Source organism: Triturus cristatus, chromosome 12 (genome assembly GCF_964204655.1).
Source record: "Triturus cristatus chromosome 12, aTriCri1.1, whole genome shotgun sequence".
NCBI classification, from domain to species: Eukaryota; Metazoa; Chordata; class Amphibia; order Caudata; family Salamandridae; genus Triturus; species Triturus cristatus.
This window is the reverse complement of record NC_140595.1, coordinates 127,892,310-127,916,080: the sequence shown is the minus strand read 5'-3', so window position 1 is coordinate 127,916,080 and position 23,771 is coordinate 127,892,310. Positions and strand designations below refer to the sequence as shown.

General features: G+C 48.7%; 1 pseudogene; it reads left to right on the top strand.

Moving 5' to 3' along the window:
• Window positions 1-23,771, top strand: part of LOC146772868 (rho guanine nucleotide exchange factor 11-like) — a 256,324-nt pseudogene that overhangs the window by 148,477 nt on the left and 84,076 nt on the right.

Genomic DNA, 23,771 nt, shown 5'->3' with positions numbered 1-23,771 from the left:
ATAACGCGTACCATATACTCTTAAAGTGCATTATAATCCTCGCGGTTATTTGCTAACTTTGGTATCCCATTATCAAAGCATGTCGGGTAAGGTGTCATACGAATTGGGATACTAGGCCCTCGCCAATTCTGGCGACGGGGTTAGCATTCCACCCTTCTGGAGGGACACGACATGCATGTAACTGTGAACCCCGGTTAAAGTTGACTCGAGCCTCAGCATCACAAAATGGATGCTGCCACCACAGACACAAGTCTGACCTCCTGCTGCTGGGAGTCCTTCCAGCGGGGAGAGCTTGGACAAAGGGTTTCCTGTCGGGGGCGGTGCCCGCGCCATCCCAGACAGGATTTTGTGTATTCCAGGTAGGCAAGGCTGAGAGGAAGGTGACTGCAAGTGGCACCCCGGTGCTCACTGTGCATAGGCCGGCTTGAACCAGTTCCAGGGGCACCCCAGCCTCTGAGCCGGGGAGAGACCGGACAAAGGAGAGGGGTGTAACCACCCCCCCCCTGGTCCCACCCATAGGCAGGACCTAGTCATGGGCCAGCCCCTTTTCTTAGAATAAAGGTAGGAGCGGGCCCCCTTCCCAAATTGGATAATTCTGAATCTTGAACTACTTTCCACGAAAGGAACTCTTGACTTTTTCTGAAGACTCTCCCTTGTGGCTAAGGAGTAGCCACCCTGCACCAGCAGGCACCACCTAAGCGCTTGCGGTTTGCTGCACGTCCATCCTCCGGATCCAGACTGACCAGCTCGACGAGACCCGGATTCCCTGCCATCTCTGACCTCTACCTGCATCATCAGCCCAGCTGAGATTCGTGGGTGTGACGAGACCTGCGGGACCGGCCATCATCAAAACCTGCACGACGCTTGCCTAGCACGACCACCGAGGGACCCTCGAGTGAGTGCTCCTGGGGTTTGAGAAGCCCCAACCCTGAGCAGCTCCAGCACCGAAGACCAGCCTCCCAGCATCCCCGAGATCTGCGTGGGGGCCCTTCCACTCTTTGCCGCTCACCGCGTTGTTCGATCACTTGCCGTTAGCTAGTGGCCCTCCTAACAACGCACCACGACGTTTCTGTCGCTGGTCTGGTTGCTCCAGACTGGCCTTGGCTCCCCTCCAACAGAGGAGCACCCCGGACCCCCCTGGTCCACTCCAGACGCCATCTTGACTCCACCGCGTGGGCTTGCCTTTGCCAAGGGTTGTTGCCCCATCCTGGGTCCAGCATCGCTGACAGCAGACACCTTCGTGGGACAGCTCGCCCCTTCTGCCTGGTCATCGACAACGCCTCCTGCACCGAGGGACAGCAGAGTCCAGCGTCACCCACTCACCTGATCACGGTGACTACCTCCGGTGCCATCCTGGTGCCAACTCAATCACTGGCTAGTGATTAAGAACTGAGTCCCCTCTGCTTTCAGGTTAACTCCATCACCGATCCAGGCTTGGATCCCTCCGAATATCGACACTGGTCGCCTGCCAGCAACTTCTTCTTTCAGGCTCCTGAGACTACAACAAGGACTCCCGACATCTTGCTGAACCTCACGCAGCCGCAGCCTCTGGGCTAGGTAACTCGAGCATTTCGGTGCTCCATCGCAGGTTCGCCCTACAAGTGTCCAGCTCCTTTTTCATTTAGTCCCACTAATCGGATCTCTCCGGAATCAGTAACTTTAGACTCTCTAACCATTCGCATTCCACTTTTCGTGTAGATGGTTTTTCGTGCCCCTCGGGCATTTGTGTAAATTGTGCAACTTGAAGTATTTTCATAAGAGTTTTGTAGTGTGCTTAGCTCCCTGACTCATAAAGAGCCAGGGTAGTCTTGTTATAAATAAATATCCTTTATTTTCATAACAACTTGTGTGGTGTCCTTTCACGTGGTGTTCAAAGTGTAAATGTGGTGGTAAAACAGCTGGCTTAACACGCCCTCTAGAGTTTAGCCTAAAGACTGCTCTTGTCCATGCTACTAGGATAGCTGGTCTATAAGGTTGACTTACAACCAGTCATCAATAAGGGTCATTTGGAATGATACACAGTGATCACTAGAATAGTGAGCACTACATATCAGGCCAACTTCTCACATTGGTGAGCAGCGGTTGGGATTTGAGCTTGCTGTGTTTTGCCACCCACGTATCCTAAGAACATCGGTTGAAAGATCACATAAGTACCCAGGTACATATAACTTAACTTAGAATACTCTGAGTTCTACTGAACCAGCTGTTGTAGTGTAACAGGGAGTAGCACACCCTGACTACAGCTCTTAGCAAGGGATCAGTAGGAAAACACATAGTGTAGGTAGGTGCATCACTTACACCTCACTAGAAAGCATGTCTAACCACGGAGAGTCTTCAGAGACTCCCCTAGTGGTTGTTGACCCTCCACAGGTCACGTCAAGATATGCAGCTCTTAGCTTCACGGAGATGAGACAACTGTGTGCCTCCAGGAAGCTAAACCAGGGTTCTAACCCTACCATCACATTTCTGATAGGTCTCTTAGAGACTTATGATGCGAGGAGGGCCTCTAGCACAGGCCCCCCTGATCAGGATGGGAACATGCCCCCCTTAGAGGGAACCCTTGGTGACCCAGACCTCGACCTCCATACAGAGGAGGAAGACGAGGAGGAATTATCAGGAGACGAGGCAAACAAAGGTCCAGTAGTAGTCAGCAGGCTTACGAGGACCAACTTAAGCAGGCATGAGAATGGAACTGGGGGAGCCCCGGGCCCACGCTCAAGCAGGCCTAACCTTGGGAACGGACGAGCTAGGTCTCTCTCCAGAGGCTCTAACAGATCAGTTCGAACACATGTCTCTCAGGTATCATCTCAGAGAGGAATGACGTCCCCTCAGAGAAGGGAGCATGAAGCGAAGATGAGGGAAGTCAATCTGAGGATCGAGCGGGAAGAACTTGCCCTCGCCAAAGAAAGACTTGCCTTTGCCCGAGAGCAGAAATTGAGTGGGTCAGACCCCACTGGTGGCAGCATTATCATTAGAGAGAAAGACAGGGGTATAGACACTAGACACCTGAGTAAAATAGTGCCCCCCTTTAAACAAGGGGACGACATCAACAAGTGGATAACTGCTTTGGAGAGGGCCTGCACTCTCCAGTGCGTCCCCCCAAGTCAGTGGGCAGCTATACTGTGGCTCTCCTTTGAAGGTAAAGGGCGAGACAAGCTCCTCACTACTAGAGCTGAGGATGCAAACAACTACCAAGTCCTGAAGAATACACTGATTGATGGGTTTGGCTTAACCACGGAACAGTACAGGTTGCTGTTCAGGGACACCCAGAAGATTCAGTCTCAGGATTGGACTGACTTTGTGGATTGTGCCACTAAGGCTTTGGAAGGCTGGTTGCTGGGTAGCAAGGTTACTGATTACACAGGATTGTACAATCTTATCATGAGAGAACAGATTTTAAACAACTGTCAGAACCAATTGTTGCATCAGTACCTTGTCGACTCGGATCTGACCTCTCCCCAAGAATTGGGAAAGAAGGCAGACAGATGGGTCAGAACAAGGGTCAAGCAGAACCAGACTCAGAACCAGGGTGGTCAGAAGAAAGCAGACCAAAAGGGTAGTAACAAGAACGAACAAAATGACCAGAAGTCTTCGACAGGTCCCCAACAAACCAAAGAGGGTGGGGGTCAGGCGTCACAGAAGAAGAAGACTCAAGAAGGCTGGTCAAAAAGGTGGTGCCAATACTGTAAAAGTAAGACTCACTGGTTTAGTGAGTGCACCAAGAAAGGAGGGCAAACTCCTGCCACTGCAGCCCCTAAGGCACCTGCACCCCCTAGTACAGTCAGCAGTGGTAGTGCGCCTCCCAAGGCATTAGTTGGGTTAACCTTGGGAACCGAGGGGGGTGACGACTTAGTCGGCACGCTCACTCAGGCCGTCCTTGTCTGTACCGGGGATATGGATATGTCCCCTGATGCCAGTCCCAATACTTTGGGCAAATACAGGCAGACGCCTTTGATCAATGGAAAAGTGGCTCAGGCCTACAGGGACACTTGTGCTAGTGTCACGATGGTGACACCTAACTTTGTGGACCCTGGACAGATCATGCTAGGTACCGATTACCTAGTGACCAATGCCAGCAATGTCACTACCAATCACAGTATGGCAGTTGTTGATTTCTCCTGGGGAGGGGTAAGTGGCCCAAAGAAAGTTGTGGTTAGTTCAGACCTCCCCGTAGAATGTCTGTTGGGCAATGATTTGGAAACGTCACAATGGTCAGAAGTGGAGCAGAGGACTCACATGGAAATGTTAGGCTTGCCAGCACATGTCCTTGCTGTGACCAGGTCACAGGCCAAAAGATGCCCCACTGAACAGGTGCTGGATCCTGGAAGAATGGACCGGACACCTTCCAAGAAAAGGAGCAGTAAGGGTAAGGCCTCGCCTTCCCCCTTGCCCCAGGTCGTGTATCAAGTCTCTGAGGAGGCTGACCTTAAAGAACTGAGGGAAACTGAGCCAAAAGAGCTTGAACCTGGTCAGGTTGAGTTTCTGGGCTCAGGGGGACCCTCCAGGGAAGACCTGGGGAAGGCACAGTTAGACTGCCCCTCACTTGAACCCCTCAGACAGCAGGCGGCTGCTGAGGCTGCAGGGAACGCCACAGGTACCCACAAAGTGTACTGGGACGATGGACTCCTGTACTCCGAGGCAAGAGACCCCAAACCTGGCGCGACCAGGAGGCTGGTCATCCCCTTGTCTCTGAGAGGTTTCCTTCTCACCTTGGCCCACGAGATTCCCCTTGCAGGTCACTTAGGCCAGAATAAGACTTGGGACAGAATTGTTCCACACTTTCACTGGCCCCACATGTCCGAAGATACGAAGGAGTTTTGCCGCTCCTGTGTCACTTGCCAAGCCAGTGGTAAGTCAGGTGGCACGACAAAGGCCCCCCTCATACCACTGCCGGTGGTGGGGGTACCCTTTGAACGAGTGGGGATCGACATTGTCGGACCAATGGAACCCCAGACAGCATCAGGGCACAAGTTTATACTGGTGGTGGAGGACCACGCCACCAGGTATCCTGAAGCTATTCCCCTTAGGACCACTACAGCACCTGTGGTGGCACGAGCCCTAGTTGGAGTGTTCTCCAGAGTGGGCTTCCCTAAGGAGGTTGTCTCAGACAGAGGTGAAAACTTTATGTCGGGATATCTGTCTGACTGCAATGTGGAAGGAGTGTGGTGTCAACTACAAGTTCACCACACCCTATCACCCACAATGCAATGGGCTTGTTGAGAGATTCAACAGGACCCTAAAAGGGATGATTCACGGACTACCTGAAAAGCTTCGGCGGAGATGGGATGTCCTGATACCCTGCCTCTTGTTCGCCTACAGAGAGGTCCCGCAGAAGGGGGTTGGCTACAGCCCTTTTGAACTTCTGTTCAGACATCCTGTAAGGGGACCCCTTTGTTTGGTAAAGGAAGGATGGGAGAGACCTCTCAGAAAGCTGGCATCAAACATTGTGGACTATGTGCTCGGTCTCCGCTCGCGGATGGCCGAGTACATGGAAAAGGCATCTAAAAACCTTGAGGCGAGCCAAGAATTACAAAAAGCTTGGCACGACCAAAAGGCTGTCCTGACTGTGTATCAGCTGGACAGAAGGTGTGGGTGCTGGAGCCAGTGGCCCCGGCAGCACTCAAAGACAAATGGTCTGGGCCCCACACGATCATTGAGCAAAAGGGAGAGGTCACCTACTTGGTAGACCTGGGAACTCCCCGGAGCCCCCACAGGGTGCTCCACGTAAACAGGCTCAAGGCATATGTCGACAGGGAGGGCATGGGCTTGCTCATGGCCACAGATGAGGGACAGGAGGAGGAGAGTGGCCCTCTCCCGGACCTGCTCTCTCAGAACCCTGACGATGGGTCAGTAGATGGTGTTGTCTTTTGTGGCAGCCTTTCTGGACATCAACAAAAGGATTGTAAACAGGTTCTTCAATCCTGCCGACATATGTTCTCTCTGACACCCAGTCAGACCAATTGGTGTACCCATGAGGTCGACACTGGGGACAGTCTGCCCGTAAAGAGTAAAATCTATCGACAGCCTGATCACGTCAGAGACTGCATCAAGAAAGAGGTGCAGAAAATGTTGGAGCTGGGAGTCATTGAGCCCTCGGACAGCCCCTGGGCTAGTCCCGTAGTTCTCGTGCCGAAACCTCACACCCAGGGCGGTAAGAAAGAGATGAGGTTTTGCGTGGACTACAAAGGCCTCAATGCAGTCACTAAGACTGATGCCCACCCAATACCAAGAGCAGATTAACTTATAGACAGGTTGGCTTCTGCCAACTACTTAAGTACATTTGACCTGACAGCTGGGTATTGGCAAATCAGGTTAGCTGAGGATGCCAAGCCCAAAACAGCATTTTCTACCCCTGGTGGGCATTATCAGTTCGTGGTAATGCCCTTTGGTTTGAAGAATGCACCTGCCACCTTCCAAAGGCTGGTGAATCAAGTTCTCACTGGGTTGGATGACTTCTGTGCAGCATACCTTGACGATATAGCTGTCTTTAGCTCCACCTGGGAGGATCACCTGGTCCACCTGAGGAAAGTGTTAGAGGCACTGCAGAAGGCAGGTCTCACTATCAAGGCCACTAAGTGCCAGATAGGGCAGACACAGGTTGTATACCTGGGCCACCTTGTAGGTGGAGGCCAGGTTCAGCCATTGGAGAGCAACATACAGGCCATCCAGGACTGGGCTCCTCCAACCACCCAGACTCAGGTTCGAGCTTTCTTGGGCCTGACTGGATATTACAGGAAATTTGTCAGAAATTATGGATCCATTGTGACCCCACTTAATGACCTGACAAGTAAAAAAATGCCAAAGAAAGTTCAGTGGACAGCAAGCTGTCAAAAGGCATTCGATGACCTAAAGCAGGCCATGTGCACAGCACCTATCCTAAAGAGTCCAGACTACTCCAAAACATTCATTGTCCAAACAGATGCTTCTGAGTTGGGTGTGGGAGCTGTTCTATCTCAGCTGAATTTTGATGGTCATGACCAGCCCATTGCTTTTATTAGCAGGAGGCTGACCCCCAGAGAGAAGAATTGGTCAGCCATTGAGAGGGAGGCCTTTGCTGTGGTTTGGGCCCTGAAGAAGTTGAGGCCATACTTGTTTGGCACTCACTTCAAGATTCAGACCGACCATAAGCCCCTCTTGTGGCTAAATCAGATGAAGGGTGAAAACCCCAAACTACTTAGGTGGTCCATTTCCCTACAGGGGATGGACTTTACAGTGGAGCATAGACCTGGCACTGATCATGTCAATGTAGATGGGCTCTCCAGGTACTTCCACTTAGAGCAAGAAGACTCACCTGGTCAAGGTTAGCTTATTGTCCCAAAGTTTGGGGGGGGGGGGTCATGTAGGAGAGTAGGGTCTGCAATCCTATGATCACCCCAGATTTTTGCTTTTTGCTTCATTGGTTTACGACTTTTCCTGGCTGTGGGCCTGCTAATCAGACCCACAGCCTAGCTGTTCTCTCTCTAAAGTGACACATGTACCTTAGGTGCATTTACTAATTGGAACTGGGCCACCTTATCAGTCCCTGTATCAGCTTACCTTAGGTATCCAGGGCCTAGGTGTACCCAGGGCCTACCAGGGGCTGCAGCATGTATTATGCCACCCCTGGCTGGCCACCCAAATCTGACACAACTGGCTGCACGACGGCTGGGGCAAGGTGGTGTAATCACCCTTTGCTTTAGGTATAGTATTCCTATATCTAACCCTAAAATGGACACATGTATTCCTATCAGTCACTCCTATGGCAGGCCTTATCAATCCTGAAGGCAGAGTGCTTGGAATCATGGGAGATGGTGCTCTGGCATGAGCTGAGCCCGTCTGCAGCTTGCGGAACCAAGTCCTAATAGCTGTTCCAGGATAACGCGTACCATATACTCTTAAAGTGCATTATAATCCTCGCAGTTATTTGCTAACTTTGGTATCGCATTATCAAAGCATGTCGGGTAAGGTGTCATACGAATTGGGATACTAGCCCCTCGCCAATTCTGGCGACGGGGTTAGCATTCCACCCTTCTGGAGGGACACGACATGCATGTAACTGTGAACCCCGGTTAAAGTTGACTCGATCCTCAGCATCACAAAATGGATGCTGCCACCACAGACACAAGTCTGACCTCCTGCTGCTGGGAGTCCTTCCAGCGGGGAGAGCTTGGACAAAGGGTTTCCTGTCGGGGGCGGTGCCCGCGCCATCCCAGACAGGGTTTTGTGTATTCCAGGTAGGCAAGGCTGAGAGGAAGGTGACTGCAAGTGGCACCCCGGTGCTCACTGTGCATAGGCCGGCTTGAACCAGTTCCAGGGGCACCCCAGCCTCTGAGCCGGGGAGAGACCGGACAAAGGAGAGGGGTGTAACCACCCCCCCCTGGTCCCACCCATAGGCAGGACCTAGTCACGGGCCAGCCCCTTTTCTTAGAATAAAGGTAGGAGCGGGCCCCTTTCCCAAATTGGATAATTCTGAATCTTGAACTACTTTCCACGAAAGGAACTCTAGACTTTTTCTGAAGACTCTCCCTTGTGGCTAAGGAGTAGCCACCCTGCACCAGCAGGCACCACCTAAGCGCTTGCGGTTTCCTGCACGTCCATCCTCCGGATCCAGACTGACCAGCTCGACGAGACCCGGATTCCCTGCCATCTCTGACCTCTACCTGCATCATCAGCCCAGCTGAGATTCGTGGGTGTGACGAGACCTGCGGGACCGGCCATCATCAAAACCTGCACGACGCTTGCCTAGCACGACCACCGAGGGACCCTCGAGTGAGTGCCCCTGGGGTTTGAGAAGCCCCAACCCTGAGCAGCTCCAGCACCGAAGACCAGCCTCCCAGCATCCCCGAGATCTGCGTGGGGGCCCTTCCGCTCTTTGCCGCTCACCGCGTTGTTCGATCACTTGCCGTTGGCTAGTGGCCCTCCTAACGACGCACCACGACATTTCCGTCGCTGGTCTGGTTGCTCCAGACTGGCCTTGGCTCCCCTCCAACAGAGGAGCACCCTGGACCACCCTGGTCCACTCCAGATGCCATCTTGACTCCACCGCGTGGGCTTGCCTTTGCCAAGGGTTGTTGCCCCATCCTGGGTCCATTTGGGAAAAAGGGGGTGGTGATGGACAGAGTTTCTGAATGATGCAGAATACTCTTACCAAGTCAAGAGATCATGGTTTTAATCCATCACCGTTTTTTAGCTCACTGCACCATCCCAGCTCAGAACCTGGCTACATGCAAATTAGTCTGTACCTGTCCCAGTGCATGATGGGAACAGGGCAAACCAAACTACCAAGCCAATTCTTATACTGGGAAGGAAACAAGCTTCCGGGGACCGGTTTCTGGCATCACAGCCTTCGTCGGCCCGGCTTGCCTGAATCATGATGGTGCAATGAGCAAGGGACTCACGTCTGAGCATACCCTCCCACACTGAGTGTGGATAAAATCGATTTGGGAAAAAGGGGGTGGTGATGGACAGAGTTTCTGAATGATGCAGAATACTCTTACCAAGTCAAGAGCTCATGGTTTTAATCCATCACCGTTTTTTAGCTCACTGCACCATCCCAGCTCAGAACCTGGCTACATGCAAATTAGTCTGTACCTGTCCCAGTGCATGATGGGAACAGGGCAAACCAAACTACCAAGCCAATTCTTATACTGGGAAGGAAACAAGCTTCCGGGGACCGGTTTCTGGCATCACAGCCTTCGTCGGCCCGGCTTGCCTGAATCATGCTGGTGCAATGAGCAAGGGACTCACGTCTGAGCATACCCTCCCACACTGAGTGTGGATAAAATCGATTTGGGAAAAAGGGTGTGGTGATGGACAGAGTTTCTGAATGATGCAGAATACTCTTACCAAGTCAAGAGATCATGGTTTTAATCCATCACCGTTTTTTAGCTCACTGCACCATCCCAGCTCAGAACCTGGCTACATGCAAATTAGTCTGTACCTGTCCCAGTGCATGATGGGAACAGGGCAAACCAAACTACCAAGCCAATTCTTATACTGGGAAGGAAACAAGCTTCCGGGGACCGGTTTCTGGCATCACAGCCTTCGTCGGCCCGGCTTGCCTGAATCCTGATGGTGCAATGAGCAAGGGACTCACGTCTGAGCATACCCTCCCACACTAAGTGTGGATAAAATCGATTTGGGAAAAAGGGGGTGGTGATGGACAGAGTTTCTGAATGATGCAGAATACTCTTACCAAGTCAAGAGATCATGGTTTTAATCCATCACCGTTTTTTAGCTCACTGCACCATCCCAGCTCAGAACCTGGCTACATGCAAATTAGTCTGTACCTGTCCCAGTGCATGATGGGAACAGGGCAAACCAAACTACCAAGCCAATTCTTATACTGGGAAGGAAACAAGCTTCCGGGGACCGGTTTCTGGCATCACAGCCTTCGTCGGCCCGGCTTGCCTGAATCCTGATGGTGCAATGAGCAAGGGACTCACGTCTGAGCATACCCTCCCACACTGGGTCCAGCATCGCCGACAGCAGACACCTTCGTGGGACAGCTCGCCCCTTCTGCCTGGTCGCCGACAACGCCTCCTGCACCGAGGGACAGCAGAGTCCAGCGTCACCCACTCACCTGATCGCGGTGACTACCTCCGGTGCCATCCTGGTGCCAACTCAATCACTGGCTAGTGATTAAGAACTGAGTCCCCTCTGCTTTCAGGTTATCTCCATCACCAATCCAGGCTTGGATCCCTCCGAATATCGACACTGGTCGCCTGCCAGCAACTTCTTCTTTCAGGCTCCTGAGACTACAACGAGGACTCCCGACATCTTGCTGAACCTCACGCAGCCGCAGCCTCTGGGCTAGGTAACTCGAGCATTTCGGTGCTCCATCGCAGGTTCGCCCTACAAGTGTCCAGCTCCTTTTTCGTTTAGTCCCACTGATCAGATCTCTCCGGAATCAGTAACTTTAGACTCTCTAACCATTCGCATTCCACTTTTAGTGTAGATGGTTTTTCGTGCCCCTCGGGCATTTGTGTAAATTGTGCAACTTGAAGTATTTTCATAAGAGTTTTGTAGTGTGCTTAGCTCCCTGACTCATAAAGAGCCAGGGTAGTCTTGTTATAAATAAATATCCTTTATTTTCATAACAACTTGTGTGGTGTCCTTTCACGTGGTGTTCAAAGGGTAAATGTGGTGGTAAAACAGCTGGCTTAACACGCCCTCTAGAGTTTAGCCTAAAGACTGCTCTTGTCCATGCTACTAGGATAGCTGGTCTATAAGGTTGACTTACAACCAGTCATCAATAAGAGTCGTTTGGAATGATACACAGTGATCACTAGAATAGTGAGCACTACATATCAGGCCAACTTCTCACAACCGGCTCTTCCACTGGGGAACTCATCCCCCAATCACTCACGCTGGACTCCAGTACCCTCCCTACCGGAGCGGTACTGCCAGACTCCAGAACCACAGGAGCCCTGTTTACAGGCGCTCCAGGTCCTCTACTCACTAAGAGATCTTCCTCAAGTGGACTAACAGGACAGCCTAGGTCCCCAACTTGGTGTTCCCTCATGAAACCATCCAAGTACTGAGGCAGGGTTTCGGGCGTCTGGGGACCCTCGGTCACCCCCTCACTCCTGCTCCACTGAGCCAGGCAGTGAGCCCCTACACCCTCCTCGCTATCCTGGGACCTAGCTGGGCTACACTGAGCCTCCTCCACCACGCTGGGCTGGAGGATCTCTGACCCACTATTGTTGGAATCACTCACTAATGACTCTAGAGGACCTCTAGCACTTTCCCAGCGCTCTGCTTCCTCTGCAAGTTCACATGGACAAAAAGAGTTATACCTCAACAGGTGTTGGCGCAACCCTGGAGAACAACTACTGAGCATCTGCTCTTTGATAATCATATTTAGTACTCCATCCAAATCCTGCTCCGGGTTAAACACCAGCCAGTCCACCAGGGCATCATGACATTCCTCCACAGCCTCCTCCCAAGACTGGTGAGACAGCTTCTTACTGCCCCTAAACTTCAACCTACATTCCTCCTCTCGGGAACAAGGTACCACACTCGGGTAACTGGGACTGGGACTCTCTATACTGCACTTTATATCGCTGCCACCACTGGACTCCACCCTCACTGGGGAATCCAGAAAACTACCACTGTGCTCAGGGGACAGGGAAAGGGATGAGGCGCTATCTCCTACGCTGGACCCAGCAAGGGACTCCCTACCCACGGGGTCCTCACTCTCTACTGGCGTCCAGGTACTGTCATCTTCTTCTGAATCTTCAGGGCTCCCCACAGACCCACCACCCTCCAGGTGAGAGGCCCGGGCCCTGTCTTCCTCACTGCGCTCACGTTTCCATTCACCTGCTTGCCATCCAATCATGTGGTTCCTCAGTTCGTACACAGTGTCTGACTCTCTCACCCCTATGTTTCTCTCTCTACAGAACCTTTCCAACTCCTGCATACTGTAATAAACTAGATCACTGGGATCAAAAGCAGGCTCCATTCTGGAAGACGTTCTAGAGAAAAGATCACACAGGGAACCTAGGGGTCTGCGTTTAACACAGGAGTACACAATTTACAAAGGATTCAGCAAGCTCTCTATCCCAGAGAACTCGCACTCACTTGCCTAGTGCCACACACCATTCATCCACACACAACCCTCCCCTCGGACTGGTAAGGCAGTTTCTACCACCCCTGATTCCTCAACCTGACCACCACGTGACACAGGTACCAACTCTGGGCGCAGGGCGGGGGACAAATGTACAGGACACTATTACGCTGCCACCACTGGATCCCACCCTCTGGTGAATCCAGAAAACACAATGCACTAAGGGGGATGATCTACCCTCCCGAGCTAGGGACACCTAACTCACAGTGCACAAGAAACACATTTCCAAAGAAATGACATTTAAAAACAAACTTAAAACAATAATCCCTATACCATGTGATTTATCTAAATGCAGAGTTTTGTAGTGCGGCCAGTTGCTGCTGCGGTACAGCGCAAACGCAAGTCCAAATCCCACCGCTGATCACCAATGTTAGAAATGGGATTTCTGGTTGGCTAGGGCTTGCGCCAAAGCCAGACAGAAACCACCACTCTAGTCAGGGCTGGGGAGTTACACGCCAAAGATAATCCCTGCTCACCCCCTTGGTAGCTTGGCACGAGCAGACAGGCTTATCCCTGAGACGATGTGTAAAGCGTTTGCGCGCGCACCCAGCAACAACACCCAAGGCCCACCACAAAAGAAACTCCACACAAGGTATTCTATAAAAATAGCCTTTGTATTATACACAACACATTAGATAAAACCACACACTTTACAATGTGCCAACAGGCACGGGCAGAATTTACAAGGGATTATATGTACAGGGGACAGGGCCACATGGACCACTGTCCGAAATTAGCACTCTTAGAACTTAGGAATAATACTTTGGAACATAGCACACAATAACATATATAACACACAACCAGTAACTCCTGGTAACCAGAAAGTACCACCTACGCAACCCTAACCACCTTAGGAAAATACTGCGCAGGGAATCAGGACCTCACCAGCACCACCTGTACTAGGAGAAAAACAACCACCTAAGTATCACTCTACCTGTAGGGGTCTAAGCACATAAACACAGGATGCATAAAATACATTCAGAGGTGTAAAGCAAAGCACATGACGCATAAACACATTCAGAGGTGCAGGAAAGGGACAATGGCACAAAAACTCACATTAGCCACTATCTGTGGCAGTCCCTGGGCCAACTGGCCTGGTAGGGGCTAGGACGCCCTGTGTTCAGCAAAGTCAGGGGCAAGCCTGCGCAGGCTGCGCAAGCCAGGCGCACAATGCACAACCTAAACGATGCAGCTGCCCACTAAGTGCTGGGCAGCTGGAGAAATGAGCGTGGGCACCACTGTGCCTTCTTAGGAAAAATAGGGCAGTTGTTGGAGCCTCCCTGGGCTCTAAACAAATGAATACGGCCCCCAATAACGTTGGAGCGCACCAGCGCTCGAAGAACACAATGCGGAGGGTTGGAGCCCCACGAGCGCTCTAAAAATAATATGCCCCCACGATGGAGCGTCTTCGCGCTCTAGGACCAATATGGCCCCGTCTGTCGGAGTCCCTCTGGACTCTTGAACAATGTGCCTCGTGGGAGCCTTTGGGGCTCTAAAACTAATTTGCACCCAGGAGCGTGGGAGTCCCGCTCGGGGGACTCAGCAACATCAAATGCCCTGGGAAGAACTTGCCCCCTCGGTGAAGCAGCCCGCAACTGCGGCGCTGCGTGAAGAATGGAGAGGGCAGAACGGACAAAATCCTCAACCGCGTGGAGCCCCACTCACCTGGGACTCCCGCGTCATCTCCTGCTCTCCCGGGCTGTTCTCAGAGGACTTCAGAGCCTCCGGCCTGACGGGCGGTGCGGGGGAATCTCCGGGGCTTCAGCCAGCCGCGCGTCTTCGGTGGGAGGCGGGGTAGGCTCCCGCCCTCCTGCTTCCGGTTCCTGTTGTCCCGGAGGCCCGCCCCCGGCCGCCTGACTTCCTGGGATTCCCTGGCCGCGGCGGTGATTCTCCGGCCATCAGAGGGGTAGGCTCCCTCGCAAGAAAAACAAATAAGCGGGGTGGGCACCCGCCAACGAAATAAACCAATAAGCGGGGTGGGCACCCGCCAACGACCACGGCAATGCGGGGTGGGCACCCGCTTCAAATCGGCAAAAGCGGGGGAATCCCTACATCGGGGTTCCCCTGTTAAGGATCGCAGCTCAGCGCTGCTGGGGCCACAAATGGAGCGCTCCTAGCGCTATAAGTAAAAAGCGCTTCCAGGCTCTTGGGCAAGAAAGCAAGTCCAGCCAAAGTCTTCAAAAGCAGGGGGGGCAAAGACTGGGCCCAGGGGCCAGCTCACAGGGCCCTCCAGCAGGGAGGCAGTCCCCAGTGGCGGTCTCTCCTGGCGCCCAGCAGCAGCAGGCCCCCCTCAAGTTGAATCAGCAAGAGAACACCAAATGTAAGGGGACACAGCCCCTTTTTATACAGGAAATCCTTTGTCTCAAGGTGCAGGGAAGGGGCGAACCAGTTACAACTGGTCCCTGAGCACTTTGTTTTGCTCAGCCCCTCTCCCTATTCAGTGGACAGGCCAGAGTCGTCAGTCGCACCACAGGGGGCGGAGCCAGCATTGTGTGGGGAAAACCCTGCCCTATTCAGGACCCAGGTGTACTCCTCCCACCCATCTAGCTGCTGATCTCCCCATTCACCACTGGGTGACTCATCCTGACTCTGGGGATTTCCCTAGCCCGTCACATGACCTCAACCAGCCAATCGCGCGACAAGGCACACATTTTACACTGCACACCGAAGTGCCCACTTACTAGGTACATGCACGCCACACACATCATCGCGCAGCATTCAATCACACGCGTCCGCACATACCAAACTCGGGACTGCACACCCCACGCATCAGGAACTACTAGGGACACATACATTCCCCATGCATTCCTATGGGAGGACAGGCCTATCTCACCACATGCACTCAGAATGCGCACGCACTTTCCTCTGGGACACAGGGAAAGTGCGCAGAAACCAAAAATCACCATACCAAGTCACCAATAAAAAGCAAAAAAGTTCAGGGGTGAACCTGCCAGAAGGGCCAAGTCCAACAGCCTACTGATGTGGAGCTACTCTCCACACGTCCTATTCTCTCTGCTTCCCTCAATGTTGTGAGTGGAAAAACTAGTACTTCCTGTCTCCACCCAGGAAGTTCCTGGCATCTCACTGCTGTCTGGATCAGCTAGACCACTGACCTACTTATATAACAATGTCCTTTCCTGGAGGACATGACACCTGAGTAGTGTTCAGTGACACAAGCAGTCTTGAGTAAATCATGTTCCTATTTCAGCTTGGATTAAGCAGTATCATACAGTGCACGCGTTTTCTTTTTAAAATGCTGATACATTTTTTAAAAAGGTAACAGGAAATATAGTTTCTCATCTTTTTTGTTGTTCATCGAATACCTAAGCATTAAAAAGCAAATCAAAGTGTTGTACCTCAACTTAAATCCTTTCTTAAAAGAGGAAGCCTGAAAGGGCTAGTCTGCATACTTGCATGCAGTCTCTGGGAATAAAACCTGCTTTCCTGAAAAACAAGGGCTTCCCCCACGGATTTCATTTGAATTCTTACAAGGCACTGCATGATATTTGGTAGGTTGATTGGAGATTTGGGAGGGCAGGCAGTTAAACCTGAATGGCCATACTGAGGACAGGGTGTCTAAATGCTAACGACAGTTCTGTTGCCTCATTTGTAGGCTCTAAATCTGAAAGTGTATATTATTGGCAAGCAGACCCATGAAAAAGCACTGAAGGTTAACCCTGGTCACTTGCAAATAGATGCTGATGAGGCTGACTGGTGAATATATATTTGTACAGGAATGTCCCATCCTGTGTTTTGCAAATAAAGTCTATATATATACTTGAGGCAAAACAGAGACCTGTTTTAGAACAGAAATATATAAGCACAATTTGTAAAAATGGAAACCTACTCACAAAATTACATTTTTAAGTAATTAGTGAACCCATGTCCCTGGTTTTCTTCCAATAGCAATTGCAACAGTTCATCCGTGTTGTTCATGAAAGGTCAGCACGACATTTTGTGTGTATACGGTCATATTTTTATCAGTGTTTAGTTCGAAAGACTTTCTTTGTGTTTGTAGGGATGTATAAGGTGCATTTAAAGACAAGTCAGCACTATTCTTCATTATGTGTATTTGTGGATGCTCTGCCATCCATGAGGGTATCTAGGCACTAAGCAGATATGTGCCTATCCCTGCTTATGGGAGGTTGCTTAATTGAAAAGCCTGGATGTCAGCTTCTTGCAGAATTGAAAAAGAGAGAAGGAGTCTCTGATGTGGAATGGGAGCTTGTTCTACACGTTAGGAGCGATGTAAGAGAACACCAATCTTCCTGATCTGGTTCTGTGTATGTATTGAATGTGTGCAGGTAGGGGTTGTGCAGAGTGGCGGGGTTTGGGTTGTCGGTGGAAAGAGATGCGACTGTTCCAGTAGGTTGGGGTCTTTGTTGTGTAGTGCCTTGCATGTGTGTGTGAGGAGTTTGAAACTAGGGCATTTTTGTATCAGAACCCAATGGAGCTCTCTGAGGTGTTGTGTGATATGAGCTCTGTGTGGGAGGTTGAAGATGAGTCTGGCTACAGAGGTTTGTAGACTTCTGGTGAGTTGCTTGGTGATTTCGTCATAGAGGGTGTTCTTGAAGTCCAACTTGCTGATTACTTGAGTGTGAGTGACGTTTTTCCTATTGTTGCTTGGGAGCCCTTTGAAGATCTTCCTCAGCATCTTCAAGGTGTGGAAGTAGGATATAGTGACAACATTCACTGCGGTCACATCGAGTTCGCTGTTGATGATGATGTCGAGGTTCCTGGCATGGATGATGAGTTTAAGTTCCGCTGCCCACCAGTTGCAGTCTCATGGTGAAGTGTTCTTGACGAAGATCACTACTTCTGTCTTGTTGGTATTGAGCTGTAGACTGTTGCCTTTCATCCAGTTATCAACTTCAGTCATGCAGGTGGTGAACTTGTTTCTTGTGTTGGGAAACTTGCGACGGAATGCATAAGTTGTGCGTTGTTAGATAGGAGCGGATGTTCAGGTCGTGTTCGCAAAAGACATTGGACAGAGGGATCATGCATGTGTTGAAGAGGGTGAGGCTGAGCAAGGAACCTTGAGGCTCTCCACAAATAAGTTTGCAGGCTTCTGAAGAGTAAGGGGCCAGGCTGACACCTTGTCTTCTATCCGTTAACAAGGAGCAGATCCAGCACAGAAACAAAACCAGGGACCACTCAATCACCTTCTCTAAGCCAGTCCACCCTCGTGAATAAGTGCTTTTGATGAGAAACACATACAAATTATTGATGAAATGCCTGAACTATTTTTAACTTTTGGGGATTACTGTAGGTAGTGCCCAGTACGCCTTTTTTTCCTAACTTTGCCATTACTCACAGGGTTGAGCCATAGGTTGTTATCCTCATGCTAAGATGATCTGCTTCCACATGTGGACTGCTGAGGCTAAAACGTCATCAAAAGAATTGGTGTAGGCTGATAAGGATCTTTGAGTCATGATAGACTAATTACTCTTGCATCTACCCATTAAAGAGTTCTGCATAATCTGTTTTATGTCTTTAAAAACGAAATTGAAATCCTTTGAGCCACCATAGTTTCTCAAATGTTTGTACAAATGCTATTCTCCAACCCATTTTGTTGACTTTAAACCCACATTGGCACCAAAGAATCCAAATCAGATAATCTTTTACGAAAGATGCTTGTCTGCTGAAATCTACAAATTACAATCTGCAACCATAGGCATCACTGCACTACTAATAACTACCAATACTGTCAAATCTTCACTTGCTTTGAGGAGTCTCTTAAAACATGACACATACCATCATAAGAAAGACACTTAACCTAAGGTTGTCTCCAGTCTATCCCATAGAGGTAATTCTCACCAGACAACTGTGAATGTGAATTTATAAAGTACACTCATGCCCAGGGGCATCTAGGTGCTGACCCACTGAAGGAAGAACCAAAAAAGCAGTAAAAAGGATTTGAGGTAATGAAAGACCTGTTGATTAAAAAGCCATGTTTTCAGGCCTTTCCTGAAAGGAAGCAGTCCTGTCATTTTGTTAAGATCAGGGGGAAGAGTGTTCCAGAGTTTGGAAGCACAGGTAGCAAAGCTTCTGCCACCCCATTTGGATCTTCTACCTTTAGGGACAGTTACGTTATATGCAGAAGAGGGGCGTAGAGACCTGTGAACAATATTTTCTTGAATGACTTGCATTCTGACGTCTGCCCTCATCACTGTACTGAATCTGCCCACTTTATATTCAGAGAGGGACTGTTCAATACCAGAAATAGTTGTCATGCATGTGCCCTAATGCTGCTGTACCTGGTGCAAACTATTGATAATCAGTGGTCACATATTAACGGAGTATAATTGATGTGAAAGTGACTTGCCTTATGTAGATGTTGTTTTGAAAAATACTGGATTCATGAAGTCAAACTGCACCACCTTCTCTGATTCCACCAGCTTCTCTTGTGGAGTCCCACAAAAACCTGCACCTTCTCCAAGCCTCATCAATGTTGTGGTTGTTTTTTTATTTTGTATTGAGTTTTATCAGACCAGAATATCAATGATATCCCAAGTGAATATACAAAGGCAGTTACAATGACCTAATATAATGAGTTCTGCAAATCTACTGATGTAAATGAGCCTGCAAACTCTGGTGGCAAAAATCTTTATAACAGCAAATTGGGGCTGTGGCACACCCAGACCCAATGAGATCCAGCGATGTGAGCCTTGTCATTGATGATGTCTCATATGCTTAAAGCTCATAGTGTCTGAAACCACATGTACGCAGAGGTGATGCAGGCCCAAATCAACCTGAAAGAAAAATCTTCTGCAAGCAGCATGCTGATCGCAGCAAATCCAGACCAAAAACATCTTTATATCACTGCCTTCTTGGCCGGACCCCAAGGCAACCCTACCTATACCACTGCTAAGTATCTTAATTAGTAAGTGTTGTCCAATATCTCTCACCAAGTAAATATTGTCATCAAAGATGTGGTTCATCACCTCTTAACATCTGCACAGAATACTAGCTCTTCTACTTTCACCCAAAAGAATTGCCTTATCTAGTTATGGTCTTATCCTGCCTGGATACTGCAACGACCTATACAAATAACAAAATCCAAACTTTTGCTGCATGGCTCATACTCTGGGTAAAACAGAATACCATATTACACCCACCCTTATAGCACTTCTGTGACTCGAAATCAAGGAGAGATAACAATTCAAAACCCAGTGCTTAGTCTACAGATCTCTTCATTGTTACGCTCTATCGTATCTCAAAAGTATTCTTCGTCTGTACTATTCTTCTAGGTCCTTGAGATTGGCCTGTTGTTTTGTCCTTACAAAGTCTCATGTTTTGGTGATATTATCTTCCTGTTCGATGCTCACATTTCTGAATGACACTTCTCACCACAGATTCCTCACCTTTAAAATATCCCCAACTTTCGGACTGGATTCAGAAAATGTTATAGATACTGCTGCTGACCCACACACAAAAGGCTCTACACATCCAAGGACCCTCCTAAATTAGCCACCTCCTCATCTTCCACCAACCATTGAGACAACACCATTCCACCTCTCTTTTACTTGCCAATACTCCCTGCATTTACCAAAGCAGAAGTGGAGGATGCTCCTTCTACCACATCAAAGCAAAGACCTGGAACAGCCTCCCCAAACACATCTGGACCATCACATCACTTCCGAAATTCCAAATGGCCCTGAAGACCTGGCTATTCGGATAAGCCTCAGGCTGTAAGCGTCCAGATAGGATGTATGACGTTACAACGCACACTTTTACAACGCATGCACTTACAACGCATTTTTTACAACGCATAATCCATTACAACGCACTACACTTACAACGCATGACACTACAACGCATTTTTAAAAACTACCATTACAACGCATACTATTACAACGCATAATATTTAATTGCATTTAAGGTAAGTATTAGATAGTATAGGGGTAAAAATTACTTTTCTAACTCCAGGGGGTGCAACAGTAGGTTAAGTGTTGGATAGTATAGGGGTAAAAATTACTATTCTAACTCCAGGGGGTGCAACAGTAGGGTAAGTGTTGGATAGTATAGGGGTAAAAATTACTATTCTAACTCCAGGGGGTGCAACAGTAGGGTAAGTGTTGGATAGTATAGGGGTAAAAATTACTATTCTAACTCCAGGGGGTGCAACAGTAGGTTAAGTGTTGGATAGTATAGGGGTAAAAATTACTATTCTAACTCCAGGGGGTGCAACAGTAGGGTAAGTGGTGGATAGTATAGGGGTAAAAATTACTATTCTAACTCCAGGGGGTGCAACAGTAGGGTAAGTGTTGGATAGTATAGGGGTAAAAATTGCTATTCTAACTCCAGGGGGTGCAACAGTAGGGTAAGTGTTGGATAGTGTAGGGGTAAAAATTGCTATTCTAACTCCAGGGGGTGCAACAGTAGGGTAAGTGTTGGATAGTATAGGGGTAAAAATTGCTATTCTAACTCCAGGGGGTGCAACAGTAGGGTAAGTGTTGGATAGTATAGGGGTAAAAATTACTATTCTAACTCCAGGGGGTGCAACAGTAGGGTAAGTGTTGGATAGTATAGGGGTAAAAATTACTATTCTAACTCCAGGGGTGCAACAGTAGGGTAAGTGTTGGATAGTATAGGGGTAAAAATTACTATTCTAACTCCAGGTGGTGCAACAGTAGGGTAAGTGTTGGATAGTATAGGGGTAAAAATTACTAATCTAACTCCAGGGGGTGCAACAGTAGGGTAAGTGTTGGATAGTGTAGTGTAATATTATGCGTTGTAATGGTAGGCGTTGTAATGGTATGCGTTGTAAAGGTATTTTTTTTAATGCGTTGTAGTGTCATGCGTTTTGAGTGTAGTGCGTTGTAATGGCTTATGCGTTGTAAAAAATGCGTTGTAAGTGTAGTGCGTTGTAACTGTTGCTTTGTAAAGGTTGTTCCCCATCCAGATAACCTATTGGGTGATTAGCTGTGCTTTTTAACTCCTGATTGATTGGGCCCCCGCCAGCTAGCTGGTGGCATTGTGTGACTTTGCATAGGCATCGTACCACCCAGGCCATGATGGAATGGATCACATATCAAAGAAAAATGTGGAGTCACAAGAAAAAATTATGCGTCACTCAGCTTCCAATGTTTTAGGTACCAATATCATTGGAGAGAGCTCTTGTGACTGAACCTCTCTAGTCCCTCTTTTACATTAGAATGGGGTGGAGGATACCTGGTTGGTTTTATAAATCAACCCTCACCCACCAGTACTACTGGTGGCATGCTTCGTACTTCGGTCCTCACACAATATCACTAATGTGTTTGGATGGGCTCAACGCTATTGACTTGTGATCTCTTATTTGAAGGTACAATGTGATCTCAGGTTAAAATTGTCTGCAAGTTTTTCCTATTCTTCTGGTGCTTTGCTATTTTTCAAGCTACCTTTGGTATGGTTAAAAATGTAAAAAGAGTATAAAATGTACTCCACCATCTAAGATCAACATGTTTCAGCCAATAACAGTCGTCTAACACGGTTGTATTACTTTCTTTAAGACTGAGGTAGAAGATCGCTTTTCTTTTCCTGACACGGTTTGTGTAGGCTAATCATCTGTGACAATTTTACATGCTATACTTAATGCATCCAAATCAAAGGAGAGCGAGCCCTGTAGATTCCATGTGGTCTGAAATTATTCAGAACTATCCCAAACCCTCAACCTATCTTAGCCACTGGTGGTGTGAAGTTATCACCACTATGGTGTGTTGTTGGGTGGTGTCGTCATTGGGTTTCACACCTAGGCACTCAGTTCCCTAGGTGAGTACTTCCATCCTAGGGAAAATATTTGTGGGATCCGTGTGGTGTTGTTACTAAAATTATCTCCTGTGTTTTAGAACAATTTTTTAACTAAGGTGAAGTATACAGCGGTAAGATTAAAAGGAGGTGTTATAACGTTCAAAGGACGTGTAAATTGTCCTTCACATCACAAATTGTTTGTCAACAAGTTTTAGCCTGTGTTGCCGTAAGGGTCTGGGCTTTTGTCAGGACCAAAATCAATATTCAATGGGTCCCTAACTGTTGTTTTTTTGTGTGTTTGTAGACACATAAGTCGATTATCATGTGTCTTCATTCCAATTCACTTTGTTGGAAAGCTAAATGGGCTTTCGTTGAGCCTCTGCCTTACTTAAGTTTCCTGTTCTGCCTCATGCGAAAGATGAGGCTGGATACCATGGCAACTTGCCAACAGCCAATCCCTGGTGACCCGACCTGGGTCTTCCTCATCCTTCCTGGAGTGGCAGAACAGGAAACATAGGTAGAACTTTTTAAGTTAGAGATCAGCGTACTGTCACCAATAATTGTTCTATCTGAGGGTGCGGAAAAGAGTGAAGCAACTGGCGCCAACATGCAAGAGTGGCACCTATATGCAGCCCGGACACTCCTGGGGTAGGACAAAGACTGCAGAGCCATACAATGCTACCTGCTAAGAGGCCATAACAATGTAATTAGGTCTCAATTAGTATGATTCTGAAAGTGTGCATTATATGCCTGGAAGAATTTACACAGTACATATTGCACATCAGCTTTCAGGAAGAAAAACTGCTGAAGCCACAATGTCGACATACTCTGTGGCATAGCTGTTAGAAATATTTGAATTAAGAGAATTGTTTATGCAGTATTTTAGTGCACTCTGGCCTGCTCCTTTCGATGTATATGGTTGTTTGCATTGTGTGATCGGGAGCGGTTGAGGATGCATGGCTGGTGTATAAGCATGATGTCCATCAAGTGAGCCCTGACATATACGTTGCCTGCTGTGCTGGCATCTATGGCTTTGCATTTGTAGGATATTCTCTTTTTTCAGACGGGTGGATCGGATTTCCGTATTTATGTCTCAGTGTTCTTCATTTTCTATGTACTTGCATACAATAAAATTATGTAAAGAAAAGGCTGGTTACAGGAGTCATTGCATTAAATGAACGAGTTGGTAAATGACCCTCAGTTGGATAAAATCTGATCACTCTCATTGGGGAAAAAAAACACATTTTTATTTCACTGCCTCGGGTCCCGCCGCCTTTTGGCTGTTGTTTCAGAACCTTTCGGTATTTGCTCTATAAAATGTGATACTTCACCCTGGAGGGCATCAGTGCTTTTATGAACAGTGAAACATTGTAAAAATATAAGTTTGACTGTAATTAGGAATTTGCTAACTTTTCCATCTGCTGAGAAAAGG